Source organism: Lepisosteus platostomus, chromosome 5 (assembly GCF_059453375.1).
Source record: "Lepisosteus platostomus isolate fLepPlt1 chromosome 5, fLepPlt1.hap1, whole genome shotgun sequence".
NCBI lineage: Eukaryota > Metazoa > Chordata > Actinopteri > Semionotiformes > Lepisosteidae > Lepisosteus > Lepisosteus platostomus.
The window spans coordinates 20,521,425-20,544,254 of record NC_142615.1 but is presented as its reverse complement, the minus strand read 5'-3'; the positions used below and the strand labels follow the sequence as shown (position 1 = coordinate 20,544,254).

At 38.2% G+C, this 22,830-nt stretch overlaps 3 non-coding genes across 3 annotated transcripts; 2 read left to right on the top strand and 1 right to left on the bottom strand.

Annotated features, from left to right (window-relative positions):
• Positions 1-9,915: 9,915 nt before the first annotated feature.
• trnal-uag (transfer RNA leucine (anticodon UAG)) lies at positions 9,916-9,997 on the top strand. The gene has a single exon. It is a non-coding gene; the product is annotated as a tRNA-Leu (tRNA).
• Positions 9,998-12,141: 2,144 nt separating this feature from the next.
• trnat-cgu (transfer RNA threonine (anticodon CGU)) lies at positions 12,142-12,213 on the top strand. The gene has a single exon. It is a non-coding gene; the product is annotated as a tRNA-Thr (tRNA).
• A 5,955-nt stretch (positions 12,214-18,168) lies between these two features.
• On the bottom strand, positions 18,169-18,250 carry trnal-uag (transfer RNA leucine (anticodon UAG)). The gene has a single exon. It is a non-coding gene; the product is annotated as a tRNA-Leu (tRNA).
• Between the last annotated feature and the right edge of the window lie 4,580 nt (positions 18,251-22,830).

The window sequence follows — 22,830 nt, the reverse complement described above, 5'->3', positions numbered from 1 at the left end:
GGTAACATATCTTTTGAAACTAGCATTCAAGGTAGGATACGTGTTCTTAAATACCGAAAAACTCTATAAGGAAAAAGCACATCTCTGTACACAAGACGGCAGTGCGATCTTAGAATTCCTGTGTTGTTGACGGATTCAGACTCCTTCTCAGAGGTCTTTGCTCACCAAATAACTTTGCAGCTGAGGAAGAGCACCCCGGAAAATACCAAACACAACCAGCGAGCGTGTTGGTTGCTCTTGCTCTTAATGCAAGGAGCTGTTTTTTTTAATCATTATTAACCAAAAACAGCAGCACAGGTAGGTCGCATTTGTGATTATGTCACTTCTCTGCTTCAGCAAGGTCAATAAAAGACTCTGAAAGTAGTAAAGCAAAATTGAACTCAAAATCATATTAGGAATTCTGAGCGATACATCCATACAGGTAATCCAATAAGAATGTTGAAATATTTGAATATCATCTCTCTATATAGTTCAGGTGGGTAGCTGCGTCAGCATGCGTAGGCTGCAAAGGAACAAGTAATAGGTTTATTCCATGCTGAAAAAAAGAAAGAGAACACAACGTTTCGGCCGTGGAGCCTTCTTCAGGTGTGCACACCTGAAGAAGGCTCCACGGCCGAAACGTTGTGTTCTCTTTCTTCTTTTTTTCAGCATGGAATAAACCTATTACTTGTTCCTTTGCATCTCTCTATATATTTCACTGATTTTTACCAGGAGTAAAACTATTGGATTGAAGGAATGCTAACCGCTGGGTTAAAATGTATAGTTGTTATTTGGAGAAATCTGTAAACTCGTGATCTTATATGTTTTAAAAGACAGCACAGGAAAAAACGACAGTGCTGATTATTTTCCGGAGGCGGAGCACTGATGACCTATCCGAGCTGATTGATAAAGCCCACCCAGTGGATACTCTAGCAGAACGCCAAAGAACATTCACCTCTGTATCCAAAGAAACCACAGGAACAACATCAGGAAGCACAATTAATTCCCCTTTTAATTTTTTCCTGTAAGGTATGCTATGTGAATTCATGAAGTTAATCCTCTGATCTCTTTTGAGCACGAACAAAGTATTTCTGATGGAGCGCTCTGTTCAAAGATAAGCTATTACCCCTGCCAATGATTCGGCGTGAAGAATTAAAAGTTTCACAGACAAAAGCAGCTCACCACCACAGCCAATATTAAATTTACTTGCCGGTACACTATCATGTGCACTGCCTCAAAAGTGATCTCGGCAGATGTTGTTCCCTACATAAAGCTGAACGTGCCAAAGAGAATTTCTGTTGAGAAAACAAAATATTTTTTCTGCCTTGATGTTAAGCCTGTCTTTTAGAAAGTCTATCTCTAAACACCTCCCGCAGCCTAATAAAAAGCGCTTTTACTGATCGTATTGCAGGTCTTAAAACACTAACATTTGGCAGCGGTGGGATTTGAACCCACGCCCCCAGAGAGACTGGAGCCTAAAATCCAGCGCCTTAGACCGCTCGGCCACGCTACCTTCCTCCATGCCCATCTTCCTCACATTCCTGGCTTGGAAAATGCCGGGGGCTTCAGCTCTTGTCGTCGGATCTAATGATATCATGACATGTGGAAGTGAATGCACCTTCATCTTCCGAGATGCTTTCAATAGCACAAATGCTACTTTCACCGGCACAAACATAGCAATAACGAAAGAGGTGGGTTTCATCCTTTGTGCTGTTTGTAGGGGCGCAACTCTATGTCGATCTACTGACTTGAAGAGCAAAAATCAAAATCCTCTGCTATTACTGTTGCTTTTTTCATAGTTTCTTTAAATCCTTCATTTGAACATAGATTTTGAAGGATATTGATGATAATACCACATAAATTGTGGTTTTCTTGTGTTCGCCAATTTTTTTCAAATACCACCCTTTTTTACAGTTCCTTGCGTGTTTCACAAGGTATAATAGCCCCCCTCGCATCCTCAGCTAACATATTTTAAAATTACAATAGATTAGACAGCATGCATGTTTACATTTATATTAAAATTAAAGTACAGTGCTAACCCAATAATTCTTGTTAGGTTCTCCAACAAATCTGCGTTGTTATTTTAACATGTTTCAACTGAGGATGCAACTGGAGTATAAATGAAATTTCCCGCCAGCCGTTCAAAGACCAAATTCCATGTGTGAACATTATTTTCTCAGAAGTTGCCGGTATTGGACTTTGCCGGTGGTAATGAATTATGTCCACAACTGTTGTAGTAGTTCCTTCTTGAAATTCGACACGTGCAAAGCACTCGTAATATCATAGGTGTTAAAGTTCGCTGAGTCTATTCGAGTCATGGTGTGTATCCCTGCCTATCATTGGGAGACGGGTAGCTTTTTTACACTCAGATTCCAATCTTCAATGCTTTGTGTGAGAGCTTACATAACTTTCATTTTCACACATTTTCTGACGACTGTTCCAAAGGGGCACCCTGTCAATTCCGAATACTTTTCAAAAATCTGCCTGCATGTTTGATTATTGTCATTTCATTTAGAAAAAGTTCAATATTGATCATAACTAAAGAAAATAATGATCACGAACAAAAAAGGGATAAAGATGCGAGTCGATCTTGAATCACAGCTGGGTGACACGGTCTTCTGTTCTGATATGGTTGTACGAGAAACAGGAGGAATCGCCAATCTCCTATAGAACATGAGTTGAATCAGGAGTGAGACATTTCGTATACTCCTGCATATGTCAACGTCTGACCTACATCGTAAAACTAACATTAAGTTGTCAGAGACATTCATTTATATACAAACAAGAGACAGACCAAGTAATAATTCTACATTAGTTCAGGTGGGTAAACCTGAACTAACTAACTAATAAACCTATCAATAATTCTACATTAACATGTCCTACACTGATCAGACTAATTGACATGGTCTGATTCAGAGCCTGTGCAGTTCGTGCTAATTACAACAAGGACAGTTCTGAACCCTCATCACCGAACTGAGCACAAGTTCAGCTGTTCTCCAGTTTTGTTACGCATGGTTTTTCATTGCAATTGAGTTCAGAGCTGGAGCTGACCTCCAGACAGTATAGTGTTTTGGGTAAGTTGTCGACGCAGGAGGCTGCAGACAACTTACCCAAAGTGTTTTCTATAGCTTTCAGGTGCAGTTCATTTATATAAAAGAATGTAAGTGGTATAAAGTCAACAAGCCAGACGTAGTCCAACCTATAATTTTCTGACGCGAGGCCTGACGCGTTATTCATTACGCCACTGACCCTGCTATTATAGTGTTAAAAAAACACGTTTTCTACATTTATGTCTGTTTAAAAATCACTCTAAAAAAGACAAACGGTTTGTGTGTGGCGCTAAAATTCCGCTTCATTTCGAATGTAAATAAAAACCGTTTTGTTCCAAGAAATCATACATTTGTCACATCCTTCATACTATACTTCTCTCTTGTATTAGTAAAGCATTTTGATTTAAACTGAACAATATATGAAAGGTTTCATCTATACACTTACACATAATAAGTATACGAATAAATACTCGGAAGAAGCCGCAGCTCAGGTATTAGAGAGATTTAAAATCGGATCGGAGGATTTAGAGTCCAGACTGCAAACCAATAGCTGACACAGGTCTTTTATAGAACCGTTTTGATTTCCTCTACTTTGTCACCGTGACGTCATTGTCCTGCTCGCAGCCGAGCCCGATACATGGTACCATCTGGTTTCTGTCGCTGGGCGCTCACCCTGCGGTCTGTGTGGGTCCTAATGCCCCAGTATAATGACGGGGATACTAAACTGAAAACAGGCGCCGTCCTTCGGCTGAGATGAAAAAACCGAGGTCCTGACTCTCTGTGATCATTCAGGAGAATGGTGGTGGTGGAGGGGAGTTGCCATTACCTGTAAAGCGCATTGAGTGGAGTGTCCAGGACAGCGCTATATAAGTGTACGCAATAATGATTATTATTATTATTATTATTATTATTATTATTATTGTAATGTAAAATGCAATAAAAAATAAAAAAAAATATCAAACTTTGATTCAAAATAGATTAATGTAAAAACTGAAAAAGCTAATGCTTTTTTCAGGGCTATATCTACTTTTTTTTTAAAAAAAAGCGAAGTCTGTCGCGATTGTGAAAGAGAATGTGTTCCAGCGGGTGCCTTCATATCGTGAGCGTCAGTCTCGCCCGTAGCTGCGAGAAGGTTAAAAGCGTACAAGTGATCTGTGTTTCGTCAAAGTAACTGCCGGAGCATTAAGACGCAGAGCACCATCCAGCAGCTGTAGACGATGTTCAGGGAAGAGCTAATTCTGTTTTTAGCACAGGGAGTGAGAATGAGCTCAGTCCGGCTCCCAGCAGAATCCATCCTGGTTTGGTTACAGTGAGTCTGAGGCTCTTTGGATCGCAACGTAAAAAAAACAATTGCTCACATCGTGTGACTTCCATGACAGGAAGGAAAGATATCACTTAAAAAAATCAGAACTGAAGATTTGGATCCTGGGCCTCAATTTGATCAAATTATCAAAATATCAGATTGTGTTTCTGCAACATTTCGTGCATAGTACGCCATTTTAATCTAAAACAGTCACAACGAGGGCTTTACACGCAGTCTGGGGTATTTTCCCCTTTTATATTTTTGCCACTTTATATCGAACCTGTTATACTCCCAGAAGTGCACAGTAGCTTGTACTTAATAAAAATGTACAATTCACCACTGGTATAAACAGATGTGTGCTGTGTTTGCCTTTGTAAGCATTTGTTTAAAAAATAAGTTCACAATACGATAAAAACACAGAAAGCACAAACTTTATAATACAACGATACAAAATCAATACCAAATCATTATGCCAATTAAGTACCTATCCTTTGAAAACAGAGAACATCTTTATATCTACAAAAAACTTGACATTTGTATGTATTTTTGAATTACAAAGCAGACAGAGTAGTCCCTTAATTCAAAGATCAGATCTTGGCCAAAACAAGACAATCAGACGTGGGCTGAATTCGGAACAGGAACCTCTACTTCGTCGTTTATTGAGCTTTTGATCAATGTCTGAATGAAACAGATTCGCTTTTTTAACTCTTTGATTAAAGTACACAAAAAGCACCTTCCTTCGAACCGGAATCAAACCAGCAACCTAAGGACTCCCTGCTGATTCCACTACACTCCTCCGCTCGACCAACTGAACTATTGAAGGGATGGCAGTAGGCTCTCTGGCACATACTGCCCAATGTAGTGAAATGTTCTGGGTGATTTAAATCCCACTTCGACATTAAGTTTCCAACTCGTTTCCTTAGTCTTGTTTACCTTGAATTTAAGCCACGAACCAGGATTCTACCGTATAAACTTCCAGGGATATTACAAAATGTTTGATGGGGCATCAATCATTCCAGGCGGAAATTGACTCCTTTTTTTTCTCGAGGGATCATATTAAACATTTCATTAGTATCGAGAGGAGGATCACCATGAGACACAAAACAAACAGTTTCTTTCTGTCTTTATTAGAAAGTAGCGTTTGTGCTACATTAATAATATTTTCGTGGAAATAAAGAAGTTGTAAATTTTAAAATTTATATTTGAATCGAAATGTGGTTTTGAGTTAAATATTAGCGTGTTCATGTAATTAGTTTGTGTTTGTCATTACTATATATATATTGCCATGTTACTAGAATTTGTAACTGAAGTTTACTAGTCGTGTTTTTTTATGATGGTTAGACATTTGTTGATTACAATATTGTATATAATGTATAATTTGAACTACATATTTTTCAGGTGTGAATAATTGTATATTTTAAGAATACATTTCTAAAATAAATCATTGGCTTTATTTACTAGTTTCTACACCTATAAAAATCTTTCTTTGATGTATAATAGACCTTTAACTATCTATGTATAATAGTCTTCTAAATTTATCCGTATAATAGAACTCCAACCATTTATGTATAATAAACATATAATCATAGATGTCTAATTGATGTATAACGATATACGTATATTAGAATTTCATTCTAGACCAGTTACGGAGCACATTCACACGTCTAAGGTATGCGTTTAATAGCCGTATATTCTACATCTTTTGCCCACTGGGATGTGCTGATTTTAACTTGGCAAACCAAGATACACATTTTCTAATGAAGCCTTAATTAAAAGACAGTTTGTTTCTCGAAAGCGTGTTATGTAAAAAAAGAGAAAAACGAAAATATATGGATGGTAATCTTTCAAAGCTGAAGATTTTACTTTTGAAAAATTGACATTTTATGTATGCAGATGCATTAGCTGGTTTTAGAACTTTGCTGTACTTCCTGAATCATTTTCAGTATTATAAAGTGGGTGTAGATTTTTCTTTCAGGTTAGGACGCGAGTGTGTACATGTGTTTGATTTTCGTTTCACTGATTCTCATTGAAGATTTGGGAATTAACGACGAAAGAATCAGTTGCCTCGGAAAGCAGAAGGTTTGGTTCTCAACAATATTGAAGACACACCCATGTAGAGCAGCGGGTGATGATTTGTGCTATGAAAGACCAAGTGCTCAAAGTGATGTCTACGTTTACCGTTAAGACTTTTCATCTCGGGCGCACTTTTAGAAAACAAAGATAGAGCAGTTGTGTTGAATCCCTATAGCAGCTGTCAGCAGAGTGGCGCAGCGGGAGCGTGCTGGGCCCATAACCCAGAGGTCGATGGATCGAAACCATCCTCTGCTATGTACACTTTATGCACGATTGATAAGCACACCATCAATTTAATGAAGTGCATTAAAACTGTTTTTCTATCTCGTGTGTATGAAAGCTTCACACTTAATTTCTTTCATCTGTACCAATAGCAGATGCCCAAATGTATCTTTTGTTGTTCTGCGATCCTTCATAGTTTCCTCAATTCCTTCAAATGAACATCCATATCAAAGCAATTATGTATGTATATACATTACAATTAAGGTACATATTAAAAATATCAACGCACATTTGTATAATGCTCATTTAATAATGATTGTCAGGGATTGTCAAGTTCTCCAACAAATCTGTGTTCTAATTTTAAAATATTTTTGCTAAGGATACAACGGGTGTGTAAATGAATTCTCCCAACAGCCAGTTAAAGAAAAATTCCACACGTGAGGATGGTTTTCTTGGACATTGACTTAGGTACTGAATTGTTTACTTGTTTTAGTTGCACACGAGTAAAACACGAAGATTTCCTGCAACATTCAAGAGGGTTTGCGAAGAAATCCCTTCAATTTTTAGCGGAGATTATGTTTACATCATCACAATCTGAAGCGCGTCCCTGAGTGTGTTTGACCCACCAGCCCTTTGTTTAACAGCTGCACAGGGACACATTCCCGTTGCTTTTCACAAATCACTGGCATTTTTTAGCAGCATTTCTTCTGTCCTGAGAAGCAAGATTTGTATTTTATCTTTCAGAAGTTGTATGAATTTCTTGAAGTTCAGAAACAACTTGTTCCAGAAAGGAAATGAACACTTGCTTCAAAGTAAATCAAGATGTATGTCTCTCTTGCTGTGTGTGCTCTTATCTGTCCATCTCTCTCTCCTCTTCTCTCTGGCAGTCTGTGTAGAGTATCTGAAGGGGATGTAACACCACTTGGAAAAGAAGAAAAATTCTCAGGAAAAATTCTCAGGAAAATTCTCAGGCAGAATAAAAAAATCATTATTCTCTTCTCAGTCAGATTCACAGCTCAGACTCACACTCAGACAGAAGCTCAACTCCGTACTGTTCTCTATCCTCACAATCCAGAACCAGAAGATATTCAGACAATCAGTGCTGCTACATGAACAATATCAGACAGAACAGCCAGGACTCATGTCACATTTCCCCCTTTTATCCTTCCTCCCAGCCCTCTTAGAGACATAGAAGAGCTCCTGGTTCTCCTCTTTGTGAACTGGGCTCAGGGGTCACTGATCTGGCAGTTGTGGGCTCTGTTCCAGGTCGAAAGCAAGAAGGTTCTATTAACGCTTTCCAGGACTTCCAGCCCTTCAGTATTACTTTCTTTACTGTATGTCAGTCTCCAAACATGTTTTATAAATGTTTAATAACACACGTGAGTGTGGAATTATCTTTTTATGTAATAAACACAAGTAGTTTTTATTTGCATTCGAAATGAAGCGGAATTTTAGCGTGACACACAAACCCTTTGTCTTTTTTAGAGTTTTTAGAATGAACAGACATAAATGTAGAAAACGTGTTTTTTTTTAGTACTACAATAGCAGGGTCAGTGGCGTAATGAATAACGTGTCAGGCCTCGCGTCAGAAAATTATAAGTTGGACTGCCATCTGGCTTCTTGCGTTTATACCACTTACGTTCTTTTATATAAATGAACTCCGCCTGAAAGCTATAGAAAACACTTTGGGTAAGTTGTCTGCAGCCTCATGCGAATTTCGACAACTTACCCAAAACACTGTACTGTCTGGAGATCAGCTCCAGCTCTGAACTCAATTGCAATGAAAAACCATGCGTAACAAAACTGGAGAACAGCTGAACTTGTGCTCAGTTCGGTGATGAGGGTTCAGAACTGTCGTTGTTGTAATTAGCACGAACTGCACAGGCTCTGAATCAGACAATGTCAATTAGTCTGATCAGTGTAAGACACATTAATGTAGAATTATTAATAGGTTTATTAGTTAGTTAGTTCAGGTTTACCCACCTGAACTAATGTAGAATTATTACTTGGTCTGTCTCTTGTTTGTATATAAATGAATGTCTCTGACAACTTAATGTTAGTTTTACGATGTAGGTCAGGCGTTGACATATGCACGAGTATACGAAATGTCCCAATCCTGATTCAACTCATGTTCTATAGGAGATTGGCGACTCCTCCTGTTTCTCGTACAACCATATCAGAACAGAAGCCCGTGTCACCCAGCTGTGATTCAAGATCGACTCGCATCTTTATCCCTTTTTTGTTCGTGATCATTATTTTCTTTAGTTATGATCAATATTGAACTTTTTCTAAATGAAATGACAATAATCAAACATGCAGCCAGATTTTTGAAAAGTATTCGGAATTGACAGGGTGCCCCTTTGGAGCAGTCGTCAGAAAATGTGAGAAAATGAAAGTTATGTAAGCTCTCACACAAAGCATTGAAGATTGGAATCTGAGTGTAAAAAAGCTACCCGTCTCCCAATGATAGGCAGGGATACACACCATGACTCGAATAGACTCAGCGAACTTTAACACCTATGATATTACGAGTGCTTTGCACGTGTCGAATTTCAAGAAGGAATTACTACAACAGTTGTGGACATAATTCAATACCACCGGCAAAGTCCAATGCTGGCAACTTCTGAGAAAATAATGTTCACTCATGGCATTTGGTCTTTGAATGGCTGGCGGGAAAATTCATTTATACTCCTGTTGCACCCTCAGCTGAAACATGTTAAAATAACAACGCAGATTTGTTGGAGAACCTGACAAGAATTATTGGGTTAGCATTGTATGTTTTCTTGTATATTTACTTTAATTTTAATATAAATGTAAACATGCATGCTGTATAATCTATTGTAATTTTAAAATATGTTAGCTGAGGATGCGAGGGGGGCTATTATACCTTGTGAAACACGCAAGGAACTGTAAAAAAGGCTGGTATTTGAATAAAATTGGCGATCACAAGAAAACCACAATTTATGTAGTATTATCATCAATATCCTTCAAAATCGACGTTCAAATGAAGGATTTGAAGAAACTATGAAAAAAGCAACAGTAATAGCAGAGGATTTTGATTTTTTCTCTTCAAGTCAGTAGATCGCCGTAGAATTGCGCCCCTACAAACAGCACAAAGGATGAATCCCACCTCCTTTGTTATTGCTACGTTTGTGCCGGTGAAAGTAGCATTTGTGGTATTGAAAGCATCTCGGAAGATGAAGGTGCAGTCACTTCCACATGTCATGATATCATTAGATCCGACGACAAGTCCAAGCTAGCAATGTGAGGAAGATGGGCATGGCGGAAGGTAGCGTGGCCGAGCTGTCTAAGGTGCTGGATTTAGGCTCCAGTCTCTCTGGGAGCGTGGGTTTGAATCCCACCGCTGCCAAATGTTAGTGTTTTAAGACATGCAATACGATCAGTAAAAGCTCTTTTTGTTAGTCTGTTGAGAGGCTGCGTGAGGTGTTTAGAAATAGACTTTCTAAAAGACAGGCCGTCAGCTTAACATCAAGGCAAAAAAAATATTTTGTTTTCTCAACAGAAATTCTCTTTGGCACTTTTAGCTTTATGTAGGGAACAACATCTGCCGAGATCACTTTTAATATTGGCTGTGTTATCGAGCTGCTTTTCCCTTTGAAACTTTTACTTCTTCATGCTGAATCATTGGCAGGGGTAAAGCTTATTAAATCTTTTTCGCATAGCGCTCCATCAGAAATACTTTCTCCTTGGTCAAAACGGGCACAGAAAGTTTTATAAGGGCAGCCTGTTTTGCACCGTCTAAATAACTGACAGTATGCAAATAAACTTTTTAATAACAGTATTTACAATATAACCCATGTTCAAAAATGCTTTTAGCTTCTTTTAGTCTAAGAAACAGGGGTGTTTTAGTGGATTGTGGTCTTCAATTAGTAAATGCTGAAGTGTTTCCCCGGTCGTGAGCAGATCTGGCTCCATTTAAACAGAATCCTGCTCAGCTCCTGCTTTCACTGCAACTTTTGAATTGAGCCCAAAGCGATAAGCAAGCTGAATTATCAAAGCTCATTAGGTACTAGAGATCACGGTATGTTATCAGGTAAATGCAGTCCCATGTATCCTCTGTAATTTCGAGTAAATACCAAAACACACCATCCGCGACCCACAGCGGGAATAAGCAGGACTTGGTTGTTCAGAGCGTGAGGCAACTATCGCCAGGAGGGGGGTTTGATCCTCGCTCTCGCTACTATTTGAAATGCCAAAGACGCGTAATAGAGATTTTTGCAGATGTTTTTTTATGCTCCACTATACATTACAATAATGAAAACAAATCAATTAGAAATATCCAATACAACATCGGTTCCCGAAAATAAAATCTGTTTTACACAGACGTCATTGCTTTTGAGATAATCCTGATTGTGAAGACAACTGCGCCCTAGCTCTGGAAAATATTACTCAAAGGTTGGAAAGTACAACACGTTTGTACGTTTGACGTTTACAACAGGTAACATGGCACTTCTCCAGCAAAGCAACTCAGGTTAGTGAGCTACTGGTGTATTCAATACACCTCCATTCATCCATCACTTGTCAGGATGGTTGAGTGTTCTAAAGCATCATTCAAAGCGCTTTACAGGTAATGGGGACTTCCCTCCTCCACCACCACCAAAGCACCATGATCAAATACTTGTGTTTTTCTAGCTCTCATGGGTATTCTTGTCTCTAGATCGAGGTTTTGGTTCAAATCCCACTCCTACCAGCTACTCTTTTTCCCTGTTACATTTTTCCCATCTTGATGTGCTCGCTGACAATGACAGGAGAAGGAAAACGGAGAAACTGCTTAGCAGACACATGATGGGCAGGAAGATTCATGAACTATTAGATGTGATTAGCAGAAAGTCAACTATAAATAGACTTCGTGCATTAAGAACTGCTTGCGTTGCCTGAAATCTAGGTAATATTTACGGTAAGGTATGCATTCAAATGTGAAAGACTATAATAATGTAAAACCAGGAGAAGACTTATTAAAACATACTGTTTTCCTTGCGGTTTCTAATGTATTTTATTAAATGGGGGCTTTGTGAAATCAACTTTTAGCCTCTTGGAATGCAGTCACTCTCCCCGGTCTAAATACTTTATGTAAAATTAGGAAGCAGCAGTATTTTGATAAAGTGCGGTGTTCCTTTATCACAGTAACACAACAGTAAACAGTAAACGCTCAGGTGTTTATAATTACTCGGGAGCAGATCACCCTCAATTTAGAAAAACCTTTGCTCGTCCCTTGCTTTCACAGCGATATCTGAATCGAGCCCCATAGCGTTAAGAAAGCTAAATTACACAAAGCTCATATGACATTGGGAGTCACTGTACCCTATCACGTTTTGCTTGCACTGTCCTACTAAAAGATTAGAGGGATCAGAAAGGACACAAACAACCCATGAATCAACGATTTTGAACTTAAGTGTCGCAAGCTCTACCGACTGCGCCTCTTGTTCCTCTATTACAACAGTAAAATTACTAGGGTTGATTCAACATATAGTAAGCTGACCACTTCCCCATGAGGGCACGGTGGCCAAGTGGTAAGGCGTCGGTCTCGTAAACCGAAGATCGCGGGTCCGAACCCCGTCCGTGCCTCTTTCATTCACCGCCACGTTCCTTTATCTAAGTCTACAAGTAACATGGAAACGTCTCTTCTTGTTACTCTTTCTGTGGAAGTGCACAATTTCCTGTTAAAGCCAGAACGTATTGCGGAAGTCTAATATATGAAATTTGTTAAGAACTTGATTGTCTTTTCACAGAGAAAAACGAGAAAACCTTTTTTTCAGAAGTGGGATTCGAATAAAAAAACCCGAGGGGAAACTGTGACCTGAACGCAACGCCTTAGACCCCCAGCCAACTCGCCTGTGGCTTTTATATTGAATTATATGTAATTTATTTATTTATTTCTACTCGTTGATAAGAAAAAAAGTGAAATCATGTAATTAGGGAAATCTCTTTTTTTTTCGTGTGGAAAACTAGCACAAGCAAATGTAAAGTTCAGAGCAGCGCTCAATAAAAACGATCAGAAACCGAAAGCGCAAATTATGCGGATCAGTACATTCCCATACCAGTTGTTCTGCAGAAGAAATAAGAAGAGCCGAACTCAAAGAATATTTGGGATAATACATATTCCAGAAATCACAGCCGTTGAATTATCCAGAAATTAATTTCTCTCAGGGTGTATTTAACCCCTCATGGATGGCATTGTATGAAATGAGTTTGTAGTTCCCCATTTGCCTCTATTATGAGATGCTGTGGACACTATTTTATACATTTTAGGAGTGTCCATAGGAAGGTATGTTCTAGAAAGAGTGAACTTCTGTTTTGCCATTATTTTTAATAGGGGCGTTACATGTTTACACTTGGTGCTCTTACTAGAGGAGAGGATAAGATTAATCTAGGCTTATCACAGAAACTGAAACACATCTGGTTGGTGAGTCTACTGTTGGTAAAATGTTACTGGTACCGCATGTTGTAAAGCTCGGTGTCTGAGTGTTAGAATCCATGTTGTTGCTGGTAAGGGAACGGTAGGTGCTGTGATTGACACAGTCAAAGCCTTGTACAGAGATACCATTGTAGCTGTTTGACAGTATTTTAGATGCCCTTAGTTAAAAGCATGGGAGGAAGTACTGCCAAGGGGAGGGGGGGGAGCAAGGATTTTTTCTTTGAGTTTGTGAGGTTATTTTTTGTTATATTGTGTTTCAGAAAGCAAGAAAATAAAATTTACTGTATGATAAAAAGAGAAAGAGCTGGAGTAGATCCTCAGATCAGTTTGCTACCAGCAATCAAACAAAAAAAATGGAAAGAATTGTCTCCTCCTGATTGGAACCTTTCTTACTGTCTTATAATTTATCAGGCTACCTTTTAATTTCCACTGAGAGAAGGAAGTCACTTGTCATGCAGCTATTTTATTCTTCATTGCACAATATGCTCTAAGTTAGCAAATGAAACATGAACACTTATTGAAATAAATCAAGAATACGATTAACATGAATGTATAAACATCCAAACTATACTTTATCACATTTAATTATTGGGTTAGCTTTTAATTGAGCCAAAATGTTATAAATGTGTGAACGTCTGTAAAATGGAAATATTTATATTTTTCTCTTTTCTGTTACCTGCCTGACAGCATTTTGTATCCCATTCTGTATATAACTGGAAAATATTAGACCCAACCTAAAGAATTCATGGGGGTAGTGGGACACAGTACTGCAAAGAGTCTCCTAAAGGGACAGAGCTATTAGTACTTATGTGTTTGAGTCTGGAGAATATAGTAAACTCTAAACATTAAGGGAATGCATGGAATCGGAAAATATAAATTGCATAGTACACAAGACTTAACTGGTTTTATTCTAGGAAAGCAGACAAGACTGAGTCATGGGACTCAGAGGATCCAAGGCTAGACTGAGTATAATAGGCTTCGGGCTTCTATTGTGACATCTACTGTAAATTACAGAAATGTTAAAAGTAAACAAAATAAAGTAACTAAAATGTGGTCTGAAATCACCCCTTTAGACACCCCTTTTACTTCACTGGTGTCAGATATGAAAGGCAATAGTCTCCCGTTCTGTCTGCTGTGTGTTGCAGCTGAGGGACTCCCTGCAGCTGAAAGGGGCAGAGTAACTTGCATGCCCTCTAGTACAGTTTACACATGCACAACTTTAAAAGCTAGCAAGACAGGTTTCGATTCACATTAGCTGGCGAACCTTGTTAAAAAAACGAATGATAATGTAACATGCCACTGTTCATGAACAAAGTTATACTGAGATTTCCTAAGATATGCGATTAAAAAATAAATAAATAAAAATTTGAATCTCCTGCGGAACACATTCCATAAGAATCAGCGGTTTTACAGTATATATCGCCTTTAAAGGTGGCTTCTCAAAACGCTTTACAGGATAAAAACAACCAGAACAGCAGCAACAACAATATTGTATTTCGTTGCACTTTGAAAACCAAGTAATAACTTAACTATACAGTACGTGCAAACATTTCGTATGTTGCTGTCGTGAATGCCTGCGTACCCATAAGTATCTTATTTTCCTTGAGTCTGTCTACAGTATCTCTGTCCCACTACCCCCCTCTCTCCCTCAATTCAATTCAATTCAAGGTGTTTTATTTGCATGACAGATGGGTACAATACTTGTTGGGAATGTATACTTTGATATTTACACCCGGCGCGGCACCGAGGGAGCGTCTGCATTTATAACTTGGTTTTTAAAATTAGTCAAGCAATATGAAGCATCTCTTTTTACTTTTAAGTCCCTTAAATACATTGAGCACAGCTTTCTCACCATCCTTACACAAAGCAGAAACTGTCCGATGACTCACAGTACAAGTGGAAAGATTACAGATTTTAATCGTCTTTAATTTTGTCTTTAATTTTGCCTGTGGAGTGTATCTTATTAAGCTCTAAATTGCATTTTGAGCGCTGTTTTTTACTTTTTTTTAATTGCATTTTGGGCGCGGACAGCACATACAAGGGTTAATGAACTGCGCCAAGAAATTTAAAATAGTATTCTTTAGGTGTGAGGGTAGGAGTGGACCGCAGCAGGCATAATCAGCAAACCAGGAAAACAAAGAACAGGACAGGTGAGATGTGTATCCAGTAAGCGAGTGATCAGAAAAAGGAAATGGAAAACGCAGAAAAAGGAAACGCTTTACAGGATAAAAACAATAACAACAGTAGTGGCTGGGCAAACGATTTTTTTTATCGAAATACAAATTGAAGAGATACTGTATAATGATGTGCATGAACAAAGGTATACTGCAATTTTCCTTAGATATGCGATTAATGCTTCGTAGGAGGAGGCGGTCTTTTCCTCTTGTCTAACAGTCTGTCCACAAACAAAACATTCCTGTTAGACAAGAGGAATTGAAAAAAAACAATTTTGTCAATGAAAACCGGTGTGTGTGTCTCTCTCTGCTGGATGTCCCTCTCACAAACTGCTGAATGAATAAAATAATTTTATTGAAAACGCATTTGCGATTGTCTGGTATTTAATTTGGTCCCTTTTAACTTTTTTTCGATCTAATGTATTGCTTTGAGATGCCACTTTTAAAGGCCATATGTAAAATAAAGTTTTTTATTATTGTTATAGAGAAACATGATCAGATTTTCCCTGGTTCAGAAAAAAGATCTAAAGTGCTACACATAACTTTCTTAATTCGATGTATTTAAAGCAGTGAACTACTGTAGGTGTCACATAACATTCAGAAATACAATCACGTATTTGACAAATAAAAACGATTATAATCTAATCCTTCCACGTTTGATCCCAAAATCCCAAGAGATATAAATCTAAATGGGTAGAAAGCTATGCTGAAAGTTTATTAAGATACTTAGAAGACAAAGATACTGTATCAATTTATGTTGCATTAGCCTGATTATGATTAAAAAACACATATAATTAAACACGCGTTTGCGATTTAAATCAGAACATGATTTAAATCAATATAAATTTTTATATTGTAATGCATACTGTCCAGCCTCCATTTCTCTATAAAAATTTACTCTGTTGCACACACACACACAATAGAAGCAGGAACCGCTGTCAGAAGGGAAGATATGTTCAAAATATCGCAAATATCGATCATGTTGCGATATTTTGAAATATAAAAGTCAATTGATTGTCCATAATATCGCTATTCTATTTTTTTGAAGAAATGTTTGTTAAAGGAAAAGTCCAGCACCAGCTGGATTCAAACACACAACCTGCCAGTTGGTAGTCACGCACCTAGACCAGTAGACTACAAGACAGCTCGCATGAACAGCGGGCGAAGCAGCCCTACACAGCCCTGTCGCAGCACACGAATACCGTTATTAAATTCTTTAGATACGCGATTCCATATCATATTAGCAGAAAAGCTTAAAACTGCCACTTTTTCACACGCTATTTCACATGCTTGTTAAATACTTCGATGCTTAAAATCGTTAGGGAGAAATGGAATACCGGTGTGTATTTTTCCTTTAAAGTGCCGATTCCTGGAATCTGACTGGCTGACACCCCTCTGAAGTGGTTCCATAAAATCTGGTATACGGAAAAGAAAGCGTTGATAAATATTTGCTGTGCTCTTGAGGATCCTTGTGATATTTTAAGCTCTAGTTGAATGATAAGTGTCGCATTTTAAATCATTTTTGTAGTTAGAAATTATAAAAAACGCCCTGTTAAAAGCAAGGAAGTTTTTATGCCCGTTGAAGTAAAACAAAATGCCTGACAAAGTATGGCTTGGACAGATTCCAAGTGCTTGTACAAATGTGCTAAAGAAATTATACTTTGAGTATACAGCTTGTCCAAAGTCATCCATTATTAATACTATTAGTAATATCTTCAGTAAAGGCTTTGATGCATAAATATTTCTGATAAAGGTAGGTTGTGTACTTTTGTCCAACTGAGCAATCTTGCTTTCATAAAATATACCAACATTTTAATGACTGATGATTAACATGCTGTAATACACAGTTCAAAATTAAAGGCTCAAATGCTGTACATGAGAGGTTAAGCTCCCCCTGGCGGTTTTACAAGACAACGCCGGATAGTTAACCACGTGACACACGTGAACTGCGTGATACCGCGACACGCCCACCGGGGTATGCCGCGAAATACCTCACCCATTTTGAATGGCTGCATCTGTATTAACCAGAAACAGCAGCACAGGTAGGTCGCATTTGTGATTATGTCACTTCTCTGCTTCAGCAAGGTCAATAAAAGACTCTGAAAGTAGTAAAGCAAAACTGAACTTAAAATCATATTAGGAATTCTGAGCGATATCTCCATACAGGTAATCCAACAGAACGTTGAAATATTTGAATATCATCTCTCTGTATATTGCGCTGCTTTTAACCCAGAGTAAAACTATTAGATTGAAGGAATGCTAACCGCTGGGTTAAAATGTATAGTTGTTATTTGGAGAAATCTGTAAACTCGTGATCTTATATGTTTTAAAAGACAGCACAGGAAAAAAGAGTGCTGATTATTTTCCGGAGACGGAACAATGATGACCTATCCGAGCTAATTGATAAAACCCACCCAGTGGATACTCTAGCAGAATGTCAAAGAACATTCACCTTTGTATCCAAAGAAACCACAGAAACAACATCAGGAAGCACAATCAATTCCCCTTTTAAATCTTTCCTGTAAGGTATGCTATGTGAATTCATGAAGTTAATCCTCTGATCTCTTTTGATCACGAACAAAGTACTTCTGATGGAGCGCTATGTTCAAAGATTTAATAAGCTTTACCCCTGCCAACGATTCGGCGTGAAGAATTAAAAGTTTCACAGACAAAAGCAGCTCACCACCACAGCCAATATTAAATGTACTTGCCGGTACACTATCATGTGCACTGCCTCAAAAGTGATCTCGGCAGACGTTGTTCCCTACATAAAGCTGAACGTGCCAAAGAGAATTTCTGTTGAGAAAACAAAATATTTTTTCTGCCTTGATGTTAAGCCTGTCTTTTAGAAAGTCTATCTCTAAACACCTCCCGCAGCCTAACAAAAAGCGCTTTTACTGATCGTATTGCAGGTCTTAAAAAATTAACATTTGGCAGCGGTGGGATTCAAACCCACACCCCCAGAGAGACTGGAGCCTAAATCCAGCGCCTTAAACCACTCGGCCACACTACCTTCTACCAGCTCCATCTTCCTCACATTGCTGGCTTGGAAAATGCCGGAGGCTTCAGCTCTTGTCGTCGGATCTAATGATATCATGACATGTGGAAGTGACTGCACCTTCATCTTCCGAGATGCTTTCAATAGCACAAACGCTACTTTCACCGGTACAAACATAGCAATAACGAAGGAGGTGGGTTTCATCCTTGGTGCTGTTCGTAGGGGCGCAACTCTACAGTGATCTACTGAATTGAAGAGCAAAAATCAAAATCCTCTGCTGCTACTATTGCTTTTTTCATAGTTTCTTCAAATCCTTCATTTGAATGTAGATTTTGAAGGATATTGATGATAATACCACATAAATTGTGGTTTTCTTGTGATCGCCAATTTTATTCAAATACCAGCCTTTTTTACAGTTCCTTGCGTGTTTCACAAGGTATAATAGCCCCCCTCGCATCCTCAGCTAACATATTTTAAAATTACAATAGTTTATACAGCATGCATGTTTACATTTATATTAAAATTAAAGTAAATATACAAGAATACATACAGTGCTAACCCAATAATTGTTGTCAGGTTCTCCAACAAATCTGCGTTGTTATTTTAACATGTTTCAGCTGAGGGTGCAACAGGAGTATAAATGAATTTTCCCGCCAGCCATTCAAAGACCAAATTCCATGAGTGAACATTATTTTCTCAGACATTGCCGGCATTGGACTTTGCCGGTGGTATTGAATTATGTCCACAACTGTTGTAGTAGTTCCTTCTTGAAGTTTGACACGTGCAAAACACTCGTAATATCATAGGTGTTAAAGTTTGCTGAGTCTATTTGAGTCATGGTGTGTATCCCTGCCTATCATTGGGAGACGGGTAGCTTTTTTACACTCAGATTCCAATCTTCAATGCTTTGTGTGAGAGCTTACATAACTTTCATTTTCACACATTTTCTGATGACTGTTCCAAAGGGTGTCAATTCCAAATACTTTTCAAAAATCTGCCTGCATGTTTGATTATTGTCATTTCATTTAGAAAAAGTTCAATATTGATCATAACTAAAGAAAATAATGATCACGAACAAAAAAGGGATAAAGATGCGAGTCGATCTTGAATCACAGCTGGGTGACACGGGCTTCTGTTCTGATATGGTTGTACGAGAAACAGGAGGAATCGCCAATCTCCTATAGAACATGAGTTGAATCAGGAGTGAGACATTTCGTATACTCGTGCATATGTCAACCCCTGACCTACATCGTAAAACTAACATTAAGTTGCCAGAGACATTCATTTATATACAAACAAGAGACAGACCAAGTAATAATTCTACATTAGTTCAGGTGGGTAAACTTGAACTAACTAACAAACCTATTAATAATTCTACATTAACGTGTCCTACACTGATCAGATTAATTGAAATGGTCTGATTCATAGCCTGTGCAGTTCGTGCTAATTACAACAACGCCAGTTCTGAACCCTCATCACCGAACCGAGCACAAGTTCAGCTGTTCTCCAGCTTTGTTACGCATGGTTTTTCATTGCAATTGAGTTCAGAGCAGGAGCTGATCTCCAGGCAGTACAGTGTTAAGTTGTCTGCAGCCTCATGCGAATTTCGACAACTTACCCAAAGTGTTTTCTGTAGCTTTCAGGTGCAGTTCATTTATATAAAAGAATGTAAGTGGTATAAACGCAACGAGCCAGATAGCAGTCGAACCTATAATCTTCTGACGCGTTATTCATTACGTCACTGACGCTGCTATTGTAGTGCTAAAAAACACGTTTTCTACATTTTTGTCTGTTTAAAAATAATTCTAAAAAAGACAAAGGGTTTGTGTGTCTCACTAAAATTCCGCTTCATATCGAATGCAAATAAAACCGTTTTGTTCCAAGAAATCATAAATTTGTCACATCCTTCATACTATACTTCTCTCTTATATTAGTAAAGCATTTTGATTTAAACTGAACAATATATGAAAGGTTTCATCTACACACTTACACATAATAAGTATACGAATAAGTACTCGGAAGAAGCTGCAGCTCAGGTATTAAAGAGATTTGAAATCGGATCGGTGGATTTAGAGTACGACAGCTGACACAGGTCTTTTATAGAACTGTTTTGATTTTCTCTACTTTGTCCCCGTGACATCATTGTCCTGCTCGCAGCCTAGCCCGACACATGGTACCATCTGGTTTCTGTCGCTGGGCGCTCACCTTGCGGTCTGTGTGGGTCCTAATGCCCCAGTATAATGACTGGGATACTAAACTGTAAACAGGCGCCGTCCTTCAGCTGAGATGTAAAACCGAGGTTCTGACTCTCTGTGGTCATCCAGGTGGATGCTGCACATTAGTGGTGGTGGAGGGGAGTTCCCCTTACCTGTAAAGCGCATTGAGTGGAATGTCCAGAAAAGCGCTGTATAAGTGTAAGCAATAATAATAATAATAATAATTATTATTATTATGTAAAATGCAATAAAAATTATATCAAATGTCAAATATCAAAATTTGATTCAAAATCGATTCATGTAAAAACTGATAAAGCTAACGCTTTTTTCAGGGCTATATCTACTTTTTTTAAAGAGAAGTCTGTCGCGATTGTGAAAGTTAGAGAAGATGTACCAGCGGGTGCCTTCATATCTCCAGCTTCAGTCCCGCCTGTAGCTGCGAAAAAGGTTAAAAGCGCCCGAGTGGTCTCTCTTTAGTCAAAGGAATTGCTGGAGCAGTAGGATGCAGAGCACCATCCAACAGCTGTAGACAGTGCTCGGCGAAGAGGGAGTGAGAATGAGCTCAGTAGGTTCCCAGCAGAATCCATCCTGGTTTGGTTACTGTGTGTCTGTGGCTCTTTGGATCACAACGTGAAAAAAAACAAACAATTGCTCACATCGTGTGACTTCCACGAGAGGAAGGGAAGATATCACTTTAGAAAATCAGAACTGAATATTTGGATCCGGTGCCTCAATTTTTATCAAATTATTAAAATAATAATTATTAAAATATCAGATTGTGTTTCTGCAACATTTAGTGCACAGTACGTCATTTTTATCAAAAAATAAAACAACAGTCACAATGAGAGCTTTACACGCAGTCTGGGGTATATTCCCCTTTTATATTTTTGCCACTTTATATCGAACCTGTTATTCTCCCAAAAGTGCAGTAGTAGCTTGTACTTGATAAAAATGTACAATTCACCGCTGGCATAAACAGATGTGTGCCGTGTCTACCTTTGTAAGCATTTGTTTAAAAAATAAGTTCACAATACGATAAAAACACAGAAAGCACAAACTTAATAATACGATACTTAAACGATACAAAATCAATACCAAATCATAAAGCCAATTAAGTACCTAACATTTGAAAACAGAGAACACCTTTATATCTATAAAAAATGTGACATTTGTATCTACTTTTGAATTACAAAGCAGACAGAGTAGTCCTTGAATTCAAAGATCAGATCTTGGCCAAAACAAGACAATCAGATGTGAGCTGAATTCGGAACAATAGCCTCTGCTTTGTCGTTTATTGAGCTTTTGATCAACGTCTGAGTGAAAAAGTTTAGCTGTTTTAACTGTTTGATTAAAGTACACAAAAAGCACCTTTCTTCAAACCATCGACTTAAGGATCCACAGCTGTTTCCACTACAATCCTCCCCTCTACCAACTGAGCTATCGAAGGGATGTTAGGCACTTCTCTCTGGCACATACTGCCCAATGTAGTGAAATGTTCCGGGTGATTTAAATCCCAGTTCGACATCAGGTTTCCAACTCATTTCCTTAGTCTTGTTTACCTTGAATATAAGCCATGAACCAGGATTCTACTGTATAAACTTCCAGGGATATTACAACATGTTTGATGGGGCATCAATCACTCCAGGCGGAAATTGACTCCTTTTTTTGTCGAGGCATCATATTAAACATTTCATTAGGATCGGGAGGAGGATCGCCATGAGACACAAAACAAACAGTTTATTTTTGTCTTTATTAGAAAGTAGCGTTTGTACTACATTATTAATATTTTTGAGGAAATATAGAGGTTGTAAATTTTAAAATTTATATTTGAATCGAAATGTGGTTTTGAGTTAAATATTAGCATGTTCATGTAATTAGTTTGTGTTTGTCATTACTATATATAAATTGCCATGTTACTAGAATTTTTAGTTTACTAGTTGTGTTTTTTATGATGATTAGCCATTTGTTGATTACAATACTGTATATAATGTATAATTCACAGCTCAGACACACTCGGACAGAAGCTCCATACTTTTTTTTATCCGACAATCCAGAACCAGAGGACATTCAGACAATCAGCTGCTACATGAATAATATCAGGCAGAACAGCCTGGACTCAGGTCACATCTCCCCCTTTTCTCCTTCCTCACAGCCACTTAGAGACAGAGAGGAGCTCCTGGTTCTCCTCTGTGAATTGGGCTCAGGGGTCACTGATCTGGGAGCTGTGGGCTCTGTTCTAGGTCAGAAGCAAAAAGCTTCTATTAACCCTTTCCAGGACTTCCAGCTCTTCAGTATTACTTTCTTTACTGTATGTCAGCCTCCAAACATGTTTTATAAATGTTTTATAACACACGTGAGTGTGGAATTATCTATTTATGT